We start from the raw sequence: 14453 nt of genomic DNA on the forward strand, positions 1-14453 counted from the left end.
TCTGAAAGTTACACTATGCCGGGAAAAAGTGCTGTAATGTTGTTTTTACCATTTGCTGTTTTGTTTACTTGTTGGTTCCGAATTTTTGGGAAATCACCAAATTGCTCACAATGTATTAAGTCCTCCAGGAATAGGGGCAGCAGAGGTGACAATTATTTACCTTTAGAATGCAGACAGGGTGCAGGTATAGAGTATAGTCATAGTGGGGTACCTTATTTAGTATGGGTTAATATAGGATCCCAACATGGACCAGGGGAACAGAACGGCCTTAGGGGAGTAGACTTGGTTTGTATTCTGGCCTCTACAGATATTAAAAAGAGGAGTTTTAAAGAGATAGCACAAAGAAGATGGTGGGACAATGACAGACAGAATGTTAGTCAGGATTGTACATGTAGCAGAGATAGAGTGAATACATATGCTAATGTTCACAGACAGGCTGCAACTCACAGGTTCAGTGATACTTATGCTAATATTCGCAGACAAGCTGCAACTCACAGGTTAAGTGACAAGAAACACCCCTTCCCAACTTGGTCTCCTGTAAATCATCCTTTGGGTCACACAGACATTCGGAATGTTAAGAACCACCACTATAAGGGGAGTTCCAGTTGTAAACGACGTAAGCTGCTCCAGAACACCACAGCTGCTTGGCATTTAAATCGTTTAATCAGACTCCAGCCTTGGAGATCATCACCGAACAGACAGCGATGGCCCTGAATTTAGGGGCTGAAGAAAGACGACAGATACGAGCCACAGTTCAACAAAACCGCCTGGCTCTCGATTACTCGTTGGCTGCTGAAGGCAGCGTTTGTGAAAGACTGGTTAATGACAATGCTCACAACGGTCAGGCGGTTAAAGACATTTCTTCAGGAGTTCGAAAATCTTCCCATGCCCAGGTTCAGACTTGGCAACCTTGGTCCAGTGTGGGACGGACTAGACTTTTTATTGGTAACTGGAGTCTGATACCCACAGCCCTTATAGCAGCTGGACTCGCTATTCTGGTCATTATGGTGCTCCCCTGCCTAAAGACTTGTGTGCAGTATTTAATTCAACGGACCCCTCGTCAGATCACTATAACCCAAAGGATGTATGTTTCCCAAATTCTGTCTGATGATGCTGAGACTGCAGTTCGTTTACTGACTCGCTGGGAAAAAGACCAAGTTTTCAAGAAATACATTCCAGTTGAGAATTCACGAAGCTTAGCTAAAAGAAAAGTGAGGATTGTGAGAAATGAGTAAAACTAATATGAAAATATGTGTAATGAATAAAGCCAGTATGAATAGGATAAGGGTAGATAATAGAATGTAGGAAGTAAAGTTAGTCTGAATAAGATAAGTGTCTTCTAGCTTAGACAGAGTCAACAAGTTGCACATATGTAATTAGTAAGCCTTAGACAGAATTAGCAAGTTCTGCATATAAGAGTTAGAAGCCCTGAGGGTTGGGAAGGTGTGAATAAGGACAATGACGTGATAGGACACCGACAGGATACCCCCTGGTCCTCCAAGTTCACAGAAACAGCACGTAGGCAGACAGGATTGCCTAATGCCAAACTTATCCAGGAGGCAGAAGAATGTTGGGGGGGGGGGGGGGGGTACTTCTATACTGAAATAAACTGTATAAAAGTTGGGTGAGCTCCAGTGTACGTGTGTATTCCCAGGGTAAGGGGAAAGCACCCAACTTTGCATTGATGTATAATAAATGTTCTTTGTTCTCAATTTTTGTCTCAAGCAATTTCTGTGAAGGTACTTCTGTTTCTCACATTGCCAATTTTTGTTCTAATTTGATTTTCCCAGTCTACATTGCATTACCTTTTCTTTAAACTCATTATTTCAGAGAAACAGAGAAAATAGGAACTGGAGTGGGGTAATCAGTTTACTATCAGCTTGAGCTGATAAACAAATGAGAGGGATGACTGAGACAGGGGCAAGTGATAGGTGGAAAAAGATGAGGTGAAGCGTTGTGAGTAGATGGAACTTGGGTGGAAGAGGGGGGTTTAATGACAGCCTGATAAGTGGATACTGATAATGAAAACAAATGAGCACATGGAACCATGTTGAGGTGGAACGGTGTAGGTAAGGTAGAGACAGAGGATGGAATGTTATTGTAGACCCAGATAAAAAAGGGATGCATAATTCCATTTGCATACAGATAGCAATCCAGATATTATTACTTTCTGGTTTTAATGATTAATTTAGATCATAATACCTTATATAACCATTTGATTTATGCCATGCTGGAGACACAAAAGACTGCAGATGCTAGAATCTACAGCAACAACAATTTACAAAAGGAACTAAGCTGTAGCATCTGTAGGGGAAAGGGAATTGTTAATGATTTATGTAAATTCCCTGCATCTAACCTGCCTTGCACCAGGGTCTTGACCTGAAGCATCCGCACTTCCTTTCCCCCACAGATGTTGCGTTGTTTGACACATTAAGTTTGTCAAGTAGTCAAGTTTATTGTTATCTGATTGCACAAGTATAACCCAATGAAACAGCGTTCACTGATCCTCAATCCAAAACACGCAGACACACAACTTGATGTAACACACGTACAGACAAACAAATCATATGCAGGACAAGTATTTTATCTATATTAATAAATAAATATTGTTTCAAGAATATGGTTAGTGTGAGCAGTTCTTTTGGTCCTTCAGCATTCTCACCACCCGTGGGAAGAAGCTGTTTCTCAGCCTGGTGGTGGTGGCTCTGATACTCCTGTATTTCGTTCTTGAAAGGAGCATCTGTGTGCAGGGTTGAAGGTGTCCTCAAAGTTGGTTTTAGCTATGCTGTCAGGTGCTTCATGGATCCCTCTCCCTCCTCCCATGTAGTTCCTTTACAGCAGCAAGAAGATGTCCTTTACACTAGCAACCTACCCTTGGGACTCACATCCACAAGCTAAGATAGAATATCCATTCTTCTTCTACTATCCAGTAGTACCACTGATATATTGCTTCCCCATTCAGGTTGGTATCTGTTCCATGGGGGGATTGTTGGCTGGCCTATCCCTATTAAATTCATATCCATCATGACAGCTACTACTTGATCCTTGTTGGATAAGATCAATAGCCAAGACTCCTGCATTATTATCTTTTATTAAAACATTAATTAAATAAAAAGATTCTATTAGTTGCTGTCCAGTAAACAAACTGATTGAGCAATACAGAGAGAACAAAAGAAATTCAATAAAGGGCACAAGAGTCCTTAAGTGAGTCTCTGATTGAGTTTGTCATTGAGGAGCCTGATGGTGGAGGGGTAGCAGCTGTTCCTGAACCTGGTAGTGCGAACCTTGTGGCACCTCTACCTCTTTCCTGATGGAAGCAGCAAGAACAGAGCGTGTGCTGGATGGGGCGCATCTTTGATGATTGCCACTGGTCTCTGATGGCAGCGTTCCCAGATGTACTCAATAGTGGGAAAGGTTTTGCCTGTGATGTCCTGGGCTGTGCCCACTACCTTTTGGAGGGCTTTATGCTCAGGGGTATTGGTATTCCCATACTAGACCATGATGCAGCTGGTCATCACACTTTGCATCACACCTCTTGAAATTTGCCAGGTTTCTGGTCATATCAAACCTCTGCAAACTCCTGAGTAAGTAGAGGCACATCAGTGCCTTCTTCATGATGCCATTGGTGTTTTGGGTCCACGAAAGCTCCTCTGAGATAGTGACTCTCAAGAACTTACATTTACTCACCTTCTCCACCTCTGATCCCCCAATGATCACTGGATTGTATACCTCTGACTTTCCTTTCCTGAAGTCAACAATCAGCTCCTTAGTTTTGGAGACATTGAGTACAAGGTTGTTGTTGGTACACCATTCAGCCAAGTTTTCAATTTCTCTCCTGTATGCTGATTTATCCTCTTCCTTTATGCAACCCACTACAAATTTGTAGATGATGTTATTGTCATACACAGTCATAGGTGTAAAGTGAGAAGAGCTGGGAATTAAGAACACACCCCTGTGGTGCTCCAGTACTGATAGCAATTGTGGAGGAAAAGTTCTTACCCATCTTCACTGATTGAGGTCTGCAGGTGAGGAAATCCATGATCCAATTACACAGTGGGATGTTAACTCCCGGGTCTTGGAGTTTGCTAATCAGTTTTGAGGGAATGATGGTATTAAATGCTGAACTGTAGTCAATAAAGAACATCCTGATGTATGCATCTTTGCTGTCCAGCTGTTCCACGGCTTTGTGTAGAGCCAGTGAAAGGTTTGGTTAACTATAGATAAATGGTTGCTTCTCTGTTGGCAATCTGTGGTTAGAGATTGCGATATGAATCTGTGCTGGGCCACAGCTGTTCATATACATAAATTATTCGGACAATAGACTAAGGTTGTTGATAGCACTGTATTGAGTGGAAAAGCAAATGGAGGGCACCAGAAGTATGCAGAGAGATAATAGTGAGTGAGTGGGTAGGGTCTGGCAGATGGAGTATAATGGTAAAAATGAAATCATCAACTTTGGAAGGAAAAATAATGAATTGGACTGTTATTAAAATGAGGAAATTGCAGTAATGCTGTTGAGCAGAAAGACCTGCACATGAGTGATTGTACATGAATTGCTAATTGATAATTTGAAGGTGCAGCAGGTAATCAAGAAGGCAAATTGGATATTGGCCCTCAATGACAGAGGGAATGAATTTAAGAGCAGAGGTTCTATTGAAACAGTATTGTCCACAGAGGAGGTTGCACCTGTCGCACTGTGTACAATTCTGGTCTCCTTGCTTGCAAAAAATGATATACTGACTTTGGAGCCAGCACAGAGGAAGTTTACCTAGTTGATTCTGGAAATGAGCTTATGAGGAGAGATAGTCTAGGACAATTTGAGTTTGGAAGAATAAGGGAGAAATCTTACAGAAACATAAAACTATAAAAAGGAATAGATGAGAGAAGCAGGAAAGTTGTTTCCACTGGCAGGTGAGATTAGAACTATGGAATATTGTATCAAGTTTCAGGTGAATACATTTAAGACAGATGAGAAGAAACTGCCTCTCCCTGAGATTAGTTAATCTGTGGAATTCTCGAGCTAATGACACAGGACAGTCAACCTCATTAAATATATTTAAGACACAAGTAGGTTTTTGAAAAGTAGGGTAATTAAGGGTGAGGGGAACAGACAGGTAAGTAGAGTTGAGTCCATGGCAAGATCAACTGTGATCTTATTGAATAATGAAGCAGGTATGATGGGCCAGTTGCCCTACTGCTTCTATTTGGGTAATTATAAAATCACTTTTCTGAAAGAACATGTCACAACTTTGTCAAGCTGCAACCCACCTATCTTCTAGTGTCCCCTTACCCAGAAATTGTCTCAATGTCCAAGAAAATCACGATCCTCCCCACACTGTATTTGTGTAGCTGCAGCAAGAAATTCATTGCATATGCACATTGTACTTATGTATATAATAAACTCTCATGATTACCATCACTTCAGTTCCTTATTTTTGTCATAAGTGCCACCAAAAGTGTTCTGCTTGTCCAGCAGGGGTTTAACAGAACCCTCTCAATTTAACATCAACTGAGTTCTTATTCTGCTGGGCTCTTTCTTTTAGATTATTGTTATTCAAGTTCAAATTTATTGTCACTTTACCAAGGTGCAGCAATCAAGATTAGTTTGTGAGCAGTCCAAACACCTTATTCAGAGTACCTGCAAGTAAGACACAGTCCAGAAGTGCCAAGTTACAGAGAGAGAACAAGCAAAAACAACATCATTTTTCTTTTGTGAGGCTCATTCAGAAGTCTGGTAACTGCAGGAAAGAAACTGATCTCACACTGGTAAATCATCTTTGGCGGTGGTGTGGGGGGTTGTGCAGGGTTGGGGAAGGGAAATATGAAGGGTTAAGGGAGTGTGGGGTGAGTCTTTTAAAATGTTGGCTGCTTTTCCAAGGTAGTGGGAAGTGTAGATTGAGTCAATGAAGGGAGGAGAGCTGTGTGATTATCTGAGGTGTGTATGTTTGGGATTTGGCTTTTTGCACAAGTGGCCATAAGATATAGAATACCAGTGCTGACCTCAGGGGTCACAATATAATAATAAAGGCTTGTCATGGTTACCCCACATGAAACATGCTGTCAGACGTGAAAGTTGAGCAAAAGAGTGGATTGTTTCCATATTTTGAAAGTGTTATCAGGACTATAAGACAGCCAATGCTCGAGACGAGGACATGAGAAACAATTGCTCAGTGGAAGGACAGAGTTTTGTAAATTTGAAATTGTGTATTTTGATGGCAAAAGTGACCAGCCAAGGCTTGGCCATGCTCCCATGGACGATAGTTGCAGATTTCCGTACAGAAAGGAGTACTGATTGATAAGCCGCGGCATCTGCACATTTTTCAGTACCAACACCCATTGAAAGGGGATTTGAGATGAAGTTGAAAGTTGTTTTAGTCCCAGTATGAGATGTATGAAATTGCAATAGAGCTAGACAAGAAGCCAGATAACATTAGAGCAGCTACTTTGTTATTTCTCATGGGGAAAGAGTGCTACAGAGTCTCTTTGGCTTGGCTTCGCGGACGAAGATTTATGGAGGGGGTAAAAAGTCCACGTCAGCTGCAGGCTCGTTTGTGGCTGATAAGTCCGATGCAGGACAGGCAGACACGATTGCAGCGGTTGCAGGGGAAAATTGGTTGGTTGGGGTTGGGTGTTGGGTTTTTCCTCCTTTGCCTTTTGTCAGTGAGGTGGGCTCTGCGGTCTTCTTCAAAGGAGGTTGCTGCCCGCCAAACTGTGAGGCGCCAAGATGCACGGTTTGAGGCATTATCAGCCCACTGGCGGTGGTCAATGTGGCAGGCACCAAGAGATTTCTTTAGGCAGTCCTTGTACCTTTTCTTTGGTGCACCTCTGTCACGGTGGCCAGTGGAGAGCTCGCCATATAACACGATCTTGGGAAGGCGATGGTCCTCCATTCTGGAGACGTGACCCATCCAGCGCAGCTGGATCTTCAGCAGCATGGACTCGATGCTGTCGACCTCTGCCATCTCGAGTATTTCGACGTTAGGGATGTAAGCGCTCCAATGGATGTTGAGGATGGAGCGGAGACAATGCTGGTGGAAGCGTTCTAGGAGCCGTAGGTGGTGCCTGTAGAGGACCCATGATTCGGAGCCGAACAGGAGTGTGGGTATGACAACGGCTCTGTATACGCTTATCTTTGTGAGGTTTTTCAGTTGGTTGTTTTTCCAGACTCTTTTGTGTAGTCTTCCAAAGGCGCTATTTGCCTTGGCGAGTCTGTTGTCTATCTCATTGTCGATCCTTGCATCTGATGAAATGGTGCAGCCGAGATAGGTAAACTGGTTGACCGTTTTGAGTTTTGTGTGCCCGATGGAGATGTGGGGGGGGCTGGTAGTCATGGTGGGGAGCTGGCTGATGGAGGACCTCAGTTTTCTTCAGGCTGACTTCCAGGCCAAACATTTTGGCAGTTTCCGCAAAGCAGGACGTCAAGCGCTGAAGAGCTGGCTCTGAATGGGCAACTAAAGCGGCATCGTCTGCAAAGAGTAGTTCACGGACAAGTTTCTCTTGTGTCTTGGTGTGAGCTTGCAGGCGCCTCAGATTGAAGAGACTGCCATCCGTGCGGTACCGGATGTAAACAGCGTCTTCATTGTTGGGGTCTTTCATGGCTTGGTTCAGCATCATGCTGAAGAAGATTGAAAAGAGGGTTGGTGCGAGAACACAGCCTTGCTTCACGCCATTGTTAATGGAGAAGGGTTCAGAGAGCTCATTGCTGTATCTGACCCGACCTTGTTGGTTTTCGTGCAGTTGGATAATCATGTTGAGGAACTTTGGGGGACATCCGATGCGCTCTAGTATTTGCCAAAGCCCTTTCCTGCTCACGGTGTCGAAGGCTTTGGTGAGGTCAACAAAGGTGATGTAGAGTCCTTTGTTTTGTTCTCTGCACTTTTCTTGGAGCTGTCTGAGGGCAAAGACCATGTCAGTAGTTCCTCTGTTTGCGCGAAAGCCGCACTGTGATTCTGGGAGAATATTCTCGGCGACACTAGGTATTATTCTATTTAGTAGAATCCTAGCGAAGATTTTGCCTGCAATGGAGAGCAACGTGATTCCCCTGTAGTTTGAGCAGTCTGATTTCTCGCCTTTGTTTTTGTACAGGGTGATGATGGTGGCATCACGAAGATCCTGAGGCAGTTTACCTTGGTCCCAACAAAGCTTGAAAAACTCATGCAGTTTGGCATGCAGAGTTTTGCCGCCAGCCTTCCAGACTTCTGGGGGGATTCCATCCATACCTGCTGCTTTGCCACTTTTCAGTTGTTCGATTGCCTTATATGTCTCATCCAGGGTGGGAACCTCATCCAGCTCTAGCCTTAGGGGCTGTTGAGGGAGCTGGAGCAGGACGGAATCTTGGACTGAGCGGTTGGCACTGAAAAGAGATTGGAAGTGTTCTGACCATCGGTTGAGGATGGAGATCTTGTCGCTGAGGAGGACTTTGCCGTCTGAGCTGCGCAGCGGGCTTTGGACTTGGGGTGAGGGGCCGTACACAGCCTTTAGAGCCTTGTAGATACCCCTGAAGTCGCTCAACCTTCACTTCAAGCCAAAGCCCAGGAACAATAAAGCCCCCAGAAAGAGGTTCAATGTTGGAAACCTGCAGTCAGACGAAGCGAGAGGAAACTTCCAGGCAAACCTCAAAGCAAAGCTCGACGATGCAACCCGCCTCACGGACCCGTCCCCTGAAACCCTCTGGGATCAGTTGAAGACTACCATACTGCAATCCACTGAAGAGGTACTGGGCTTCTCCTCCAGGAAAAACAAGGACTGGTTTGACGAAAACAGCCAGGAAATCCAGGAGCTGCTGGCAAAGAAGCGAGCTGCCCACCAGGCTCACCTTACAAAGCCGTCCTGTCCAGAGAAGAAACAAGCTTTCCGTCGCGCATGCAGCCATCTTCAGCGCAAACTCCGGGAGATCCAAAATGAGTGGTGGACTAGCCTCGCCAAACGAACCCAGCTCAGCGCGGACATTGGTGACTTCAGGGGTTTCTACGAGGCTCTAAAGGCTGTGTACGGCCCCTCACCCCAAGTCCAAAGCCCGCTGCGCAACAGAGTCTACCTATGGTAGATATGGCAAGTGAAGAACAAAGGAAAAGTGCAGAAATACTCAAGAAATTGAAGGAACATTTTGAACCTGCTACAAATGTCATATCTGAGTGTTATGCATTCAACACTCACGATCAGCATGAAAATGAAACCACAGATCAATATGTGACAGTGCTGAGGAAACTGGCTGAGTCGTGCGAGTTTGGAATGCTAAAAGAAGATTTAATGAGAGACAAGATTGTGCTAGGCACAAAGGATCCAGCTGTGAGAGCCCACTTGTTGAGGGAGGATAAGCGTACACGTGCAGGAGAGCAAGAGTCACAAAAGAGCAGCTTAAGAGCACAGAGGGCTCAGTGAGGATGACAGAAATAGTTCATGCAGTGAATAATTATGGAAAACAGAAGAATCCACAAAGTATAGTGGGAGACAGCAGAGCAAAGCCAGATTGTTGCAGAAAGGAGACAAAAGACAGAGGTCAGAATGTAAATACTGTGGTGGACATCATAAGAGAGAAAAACCTGCCCAACATGGGGTAAACAGTGTGTAAAATGTAAAAAGAACAATCATTTTGCCAGAAAGTATCTGTCTAAGAAGTAATAAGCAGTGAAGTTTGTGGTGCCAGAAGAGCAAATTGATGATGACAGCAATGAATCGTTATACACTATGGAGCTTGTGAGCAGTGTAAACACACAAGGCCAGAAGTGGATTGTCCAAGCAGATGTGACAGCAGACAAACCTCACTATTGATCAATAAAGTATCAGATAGACATTGGAGCCACTTGCAGTGTCATGAATTTTGCATCACTGTGTGAGGTGATGCAAAATGGAGATCCAGACTTGCAAACATCCAAGGTCAAGCTGAGGCCATTTGGTGGAGAGCTGATGCAACCTAGAGTGTAACAGGATTTGTACTCACATTGTAATGGCACACAATGCAAGGTGAGATTCCAGGCAGTGGATTCTGATCACCCTATTTTGCTATCTGCACAAGCAACTGAGCAATGTGGAGATATAAACATAACAGTTAATGTAACTGAGGTGCAGAAAGTCCACTCACGAGAGATGAAATCCTACGAGATTACAATGATTTATTCACTGGACTTGGGTGCCTCTCTGGCGAATGCCATTTGGAGGTTGACTAGAGCGTCAAGCCTGTTCAGCACCTACCTCGAAGAGTGCCAGCAGCTTTCAAGACCAGCTTGAAAGAGAAAATCAAAGAGCTAGAGGACAAAGGAGTGATACAGAAGGTCAATTCTCTTACTGAATGGATTAGTATGGTTGCTGTGAGGAAACCTGGAAAGCTTAAGGTATGCCTAGACCCTAAAGACCTCAATCAGGCACTCAGAAAGTCTCACTACCCAATGACAACTAAAAGCAAAATTCTACCCCAGCTCACCAAAGCGAAGGTGGTCACGATCCATGATGCTAAGGTCAGATACTGGCAGATAAAAGTGGACAAAAGCAGTAGCTACCTGATTACTTTTTGGACACCATTTAGGTGCTACAGATGCTTTCACATACCACTTAGCATCACCACTGCTCCTGAGGAATATCAATGGTGTTTGGCTGGACTGCTCACAAAGCGATCTTGATTGCTGCACCTTGGTACCTGTGACAATAAGTAGTCCAGGACTTACTAGGTGTTGAGCCTATAGTTGATGATCTATTAGTGTGTGGATGTGGAGATACACTGGATGAAGCCATTGCTGATCATTACAAGAACCTCATTGGGCTGCTAGAGAGAGCATGTCAGGTGAATCTGAAACACACAAGGCCAGAAGTGGATTGTCCAAGCAGATGTGACAGCAGACAAATCTCACTATTGATCAATAAAGTATCAGATAGACATTGGAGCCACTTTCAGTGTCATGAATTTTGCATACCTGTGTGAGGTGATGCAAAATGGAGATCCAGACTTGCAAACATCTAAGGTCAAGCTGAGGCCATTTGGTGCAGAGCTGATACAACCTAGAGTGTAACAGGATTTGTACTCACATTGCAATGAACAAGAGGTAGCTCAGGAAGACTGAAGTTCGTACATAGGCCATAAACCTACTGCTGAAGGACTTTGTCCTGATCCTGAGAAGTTCTGAGCTGTACTAGAGATGGAACAACCCTCAGATGTCAAGGCCGTACAGCACTTCGTGAGCTAACTTGCGAATGTTTGCCCAACCTGTTATCAGAGTGTGAACTACTAAAAAAGCTGATGAAGGAGGATGTGAAATGGTTTTAGGGCACTGAACTAGAGTTAGCCTACAAGTTCATTGAGCACCTGGTCACCACTGCACCAGCGTTAAAATGACACTACCGTGTGATGCAAGTGAAACAGGCCTCAGAGAAACTCCTATGCAACGCTTTCAACCAGTAGCATTTGCATCAAGGGCATTAACAGACACAGACAGAAGCTATACCCAGATAGAGAAGGAATGTCTGGCAATAGTTTTTGCGTGTGAACACTTCAACCAGTACTTATTTGCCAAAGAGAAGATCACTGTGGAAACAGCTGCAAACCATCTTCATGAAACCTCTACTAGCAGCACCCAAACACCTGAAAAGGATGTTGCTAAAGTTATAGAAGTACAACCTGGATATGAAGTACAAAAGGGAAAGCTCATATACATAGCAGACATGTTATCAAGGCCAGTTCTACTACTTAAGAAAGCAGAAGATCGCACAGATTATGAGATCTTCTCCATGAGTCAGCTCAGCAAAATGATGAGAAAAATCGAGGAAATAAACCCAGATTCGATGGTCAAGCTAACTGATAAGAGACTTCAGCAAATGAAAGAAATGACTGAAAGAGATGAAACTATACAAATACTCAAAGATGTAGTAGAGTTTGGCCAGATACAGTCAGCAACACACCAGTCACCCTATGTGAGTATTGGGCATACAGGGATGAGATTACAACCTATGATGGCATATTCTACAAGGGTATGAGAGTCATAATGCCTAAGCAGATGAGAAGAGAGATGGTGCAACATGTCCATGCAAGCCACCAAGGAATCGAGTCAAGTCTGAGGAAGGCTAGAGATGTCATATTCTGGCCCACCATGAATCATGAAATAGGAGATTACATCAGGCAGTGCAATGGTTGTAACAAGTTTCAAGCCCAGCAAGCAAAAGAACCCATCCCAATTCATGCAATCCCATACAGACTGTGGATAAAACTCGGAACAGATCTATTCACACTGAATGGAAAAGACCATCTGATCACAGTTGATTACTACTCAAACTTCTGGGAAGTAGCTGAGATGGAGTCAACTACAAGTACAGATGTGATTGTGTGTCTCGAATCACATTTCAGCCACTATGGTATCCCGGATGAATTAGTGAGTGATAACGGACCACAATTCACCAGTGATGAGTTTTTAGTGCTTCATGTTTGAAGGGGAAAATGCAACACACATCATCTCCTCATCACCTGCAATCCAATGACAAAGCAGAGTCAGCTGTGAAGATTGCCAAAACAATCATGAAGAAATGTGCTCAGCCAGGAGCAAATGTGCATAAGGCAATCCTCGAATAGAGAAATACTCCTACAGAAGGGATGTACAGCAGTCCAGTGCCGAGATCAATGCCTTGCCGAACACAGACCAATTACCAACAGCAAAACAACTCCTGAAGCCAAAAGTTGTGAAGGGAGTGCAGAGGAAGAAGGGAGGGAAAAATAGAAAGACAAAATCACAGTATGACAGGTCAACAAAGCAACCTCAAGAACTGAAAGTGGGAGAAGCTGTCAAGTGCAGGTCTTCAAAATTCATGGTAAAGGACATCCTACGTGGCAGCTTGGGGTGTGAATGGAAAAAGTGTTGCCTCGGTCGTATTTGTTAAAAGTCAATATGCAACTGTATCATCGAAATCAAAAGCATATGAAGCAGGCCCAAAGGACCGAGAAAGAACAGATAGCCACGCTGATGGAGACGTGCATACACAGGCAGGTGCAACATTAGCAACTCCAGCAACAGTGCCTACAACTGCCACCACAGAGTCAATAAGCACATTGTCGTCGTAACTCAACGCATGATAACAACCGCATCAGCAGCAACAACAACCACAGGATGCAGCGAGGGACCAGCGCGCATCAACACCACCATGACTGGTGACAAACATGCACCATCAAACCACCACGTGATACAAGGATTTTGTAAAATACTGGCATTTTTCAACGGAAATTTACTGTAAGACGTTGAACTCATAAAAGAGCAATAATAACAACTGAACACCGAAATTATTAGTTTTTTATGGACGAAAAAATAATAATACATGTTCATATCTCGATGTCTTACTGGAAAAGATGCAAGCCAATTAGCAAATTGCTTTTGGTTTGGAAAAAATGTGAAGAGGTGGGGTGGGGGGGGGGGGGGGATCTTTGGGATGAGGCTTCTGGCCCCAGTGGCTTGCCATATATGCACTGCAAGGAGATGCAGCATCTTGGTGTTGACCTCAGGGGGGGGGGGGGGGGGGGTCACGATATGATAATAAAGGCTTGTCATGGTTACATCACGCGAAATCCCTCGAGGTAAACAAGGAAATTGCAGATGCTGGCTGGATAACTAGAACAATACATAGCTTGCAGCTGCCTATCGCTGTCCATGGATGCTGCGTGATCTACGGACTTCCTCAAACACTTTTGTGGACAGGCACAACCCTCGGCAGTTTCTTGCGGTCTGAGTCAGCTCTGCATTTGTGTGGCCGTCGAAACAACAGGTACAGGTACCGGATGGGGATGAATGTTGCTGAGCCGGCCCTCAATATCCGAACACCCGAGGATCGGGGCTCCCTCCCAGCCCAAGGATCAGGGCTCCCTCCCAGCCCAGCGACAAGTCAGACCGGCGCCCCCCGACCCGCTCACCTCAGCCGGGACGGTTGCTGCGGCTCCCAATCGCGAGCGCTCCGCCGATTTCTCCATGGTAACGCCACGCGTCGCCAGCCGGCAACGCGCATGCTCAAGAGCGCCGTGAACGCGGCCAATGAATGCTCGCCCTGCGCCGACTCGCAGGAGTTGACGCGAGCGGCGCTGGCCCCCCGGCTGTTCGGTCGCACTGCGCGGGCGCGGGATGATCGGCAGCCGCCTGACTGCGCACGTCGTGGCTGAAGTGACAGCACGGAGCTGGGGGAGTTTTTCCAGCTTTGTGTTTTGACTTTTGTGCAGTGGTGTTTTGGGCGAGCTGGAGGCGGGTGGAGGAAATTGCAATGTAAAAGTTTTACTGCAGAAAAACGAAGGGCTGAACGAGCTAAGCGCGTAGAGTAGCACAAGTCGGGGAAGGGTATCCACTTTAGGGGATCTCAGCACGAAGACCAAGAGAGCAAGAGACAACCAGTAGCATGAAAACAGGGCAGATGGAGATGGGCAAGGGCCACTCGAGTGGTAAAGACCATGAGACCTAGAAGCAGAAATAGGTTCTTAAGAGCATCGAGTCTGTCCC

General features: G+C 44.9%; 1 protein-coding gene across 6 annotated transcripts in view; it reads right to left on the minus strand.

The window, feature by feature from the left end:
• Positions 1-14051, minus strand: part of mak (male germ cell-associated kinase) — a 98758-nt gene extending 84707 nt beyond the window's left edge. For 3 of the 6 annotated variants that reach the window (XM_069913347.1, XM_069913345.1, XM_069913352.1), the window contains exon 1: positions 13880-14051. The gene's annotated coding sequence lies outside the window, so the exon portion shown is untranslated. The other 3 variants (XM_069913346.1, XM_069913349.1, XM_069913348.1) reach the window with 3 other exon arrangements.
• Between the last annotated feature and the right edge of the window lie 402 nt (positions 14052-14453).

Source organism: Narcine bancroftii, chromosome 1 (assembly GCF_036971445.1).
Source record: "Narcine bancroftii isolate sNarBan1 chromosome 1, sNarBan1.hap1, whole genome shotgun sequence".
Lineage (NCBI taxonomy): Eukaryota > Metazoa > Chordata > Chondrichthyes > Torpediniformes > Narcinidae > Narcine > Narcine bancroftii.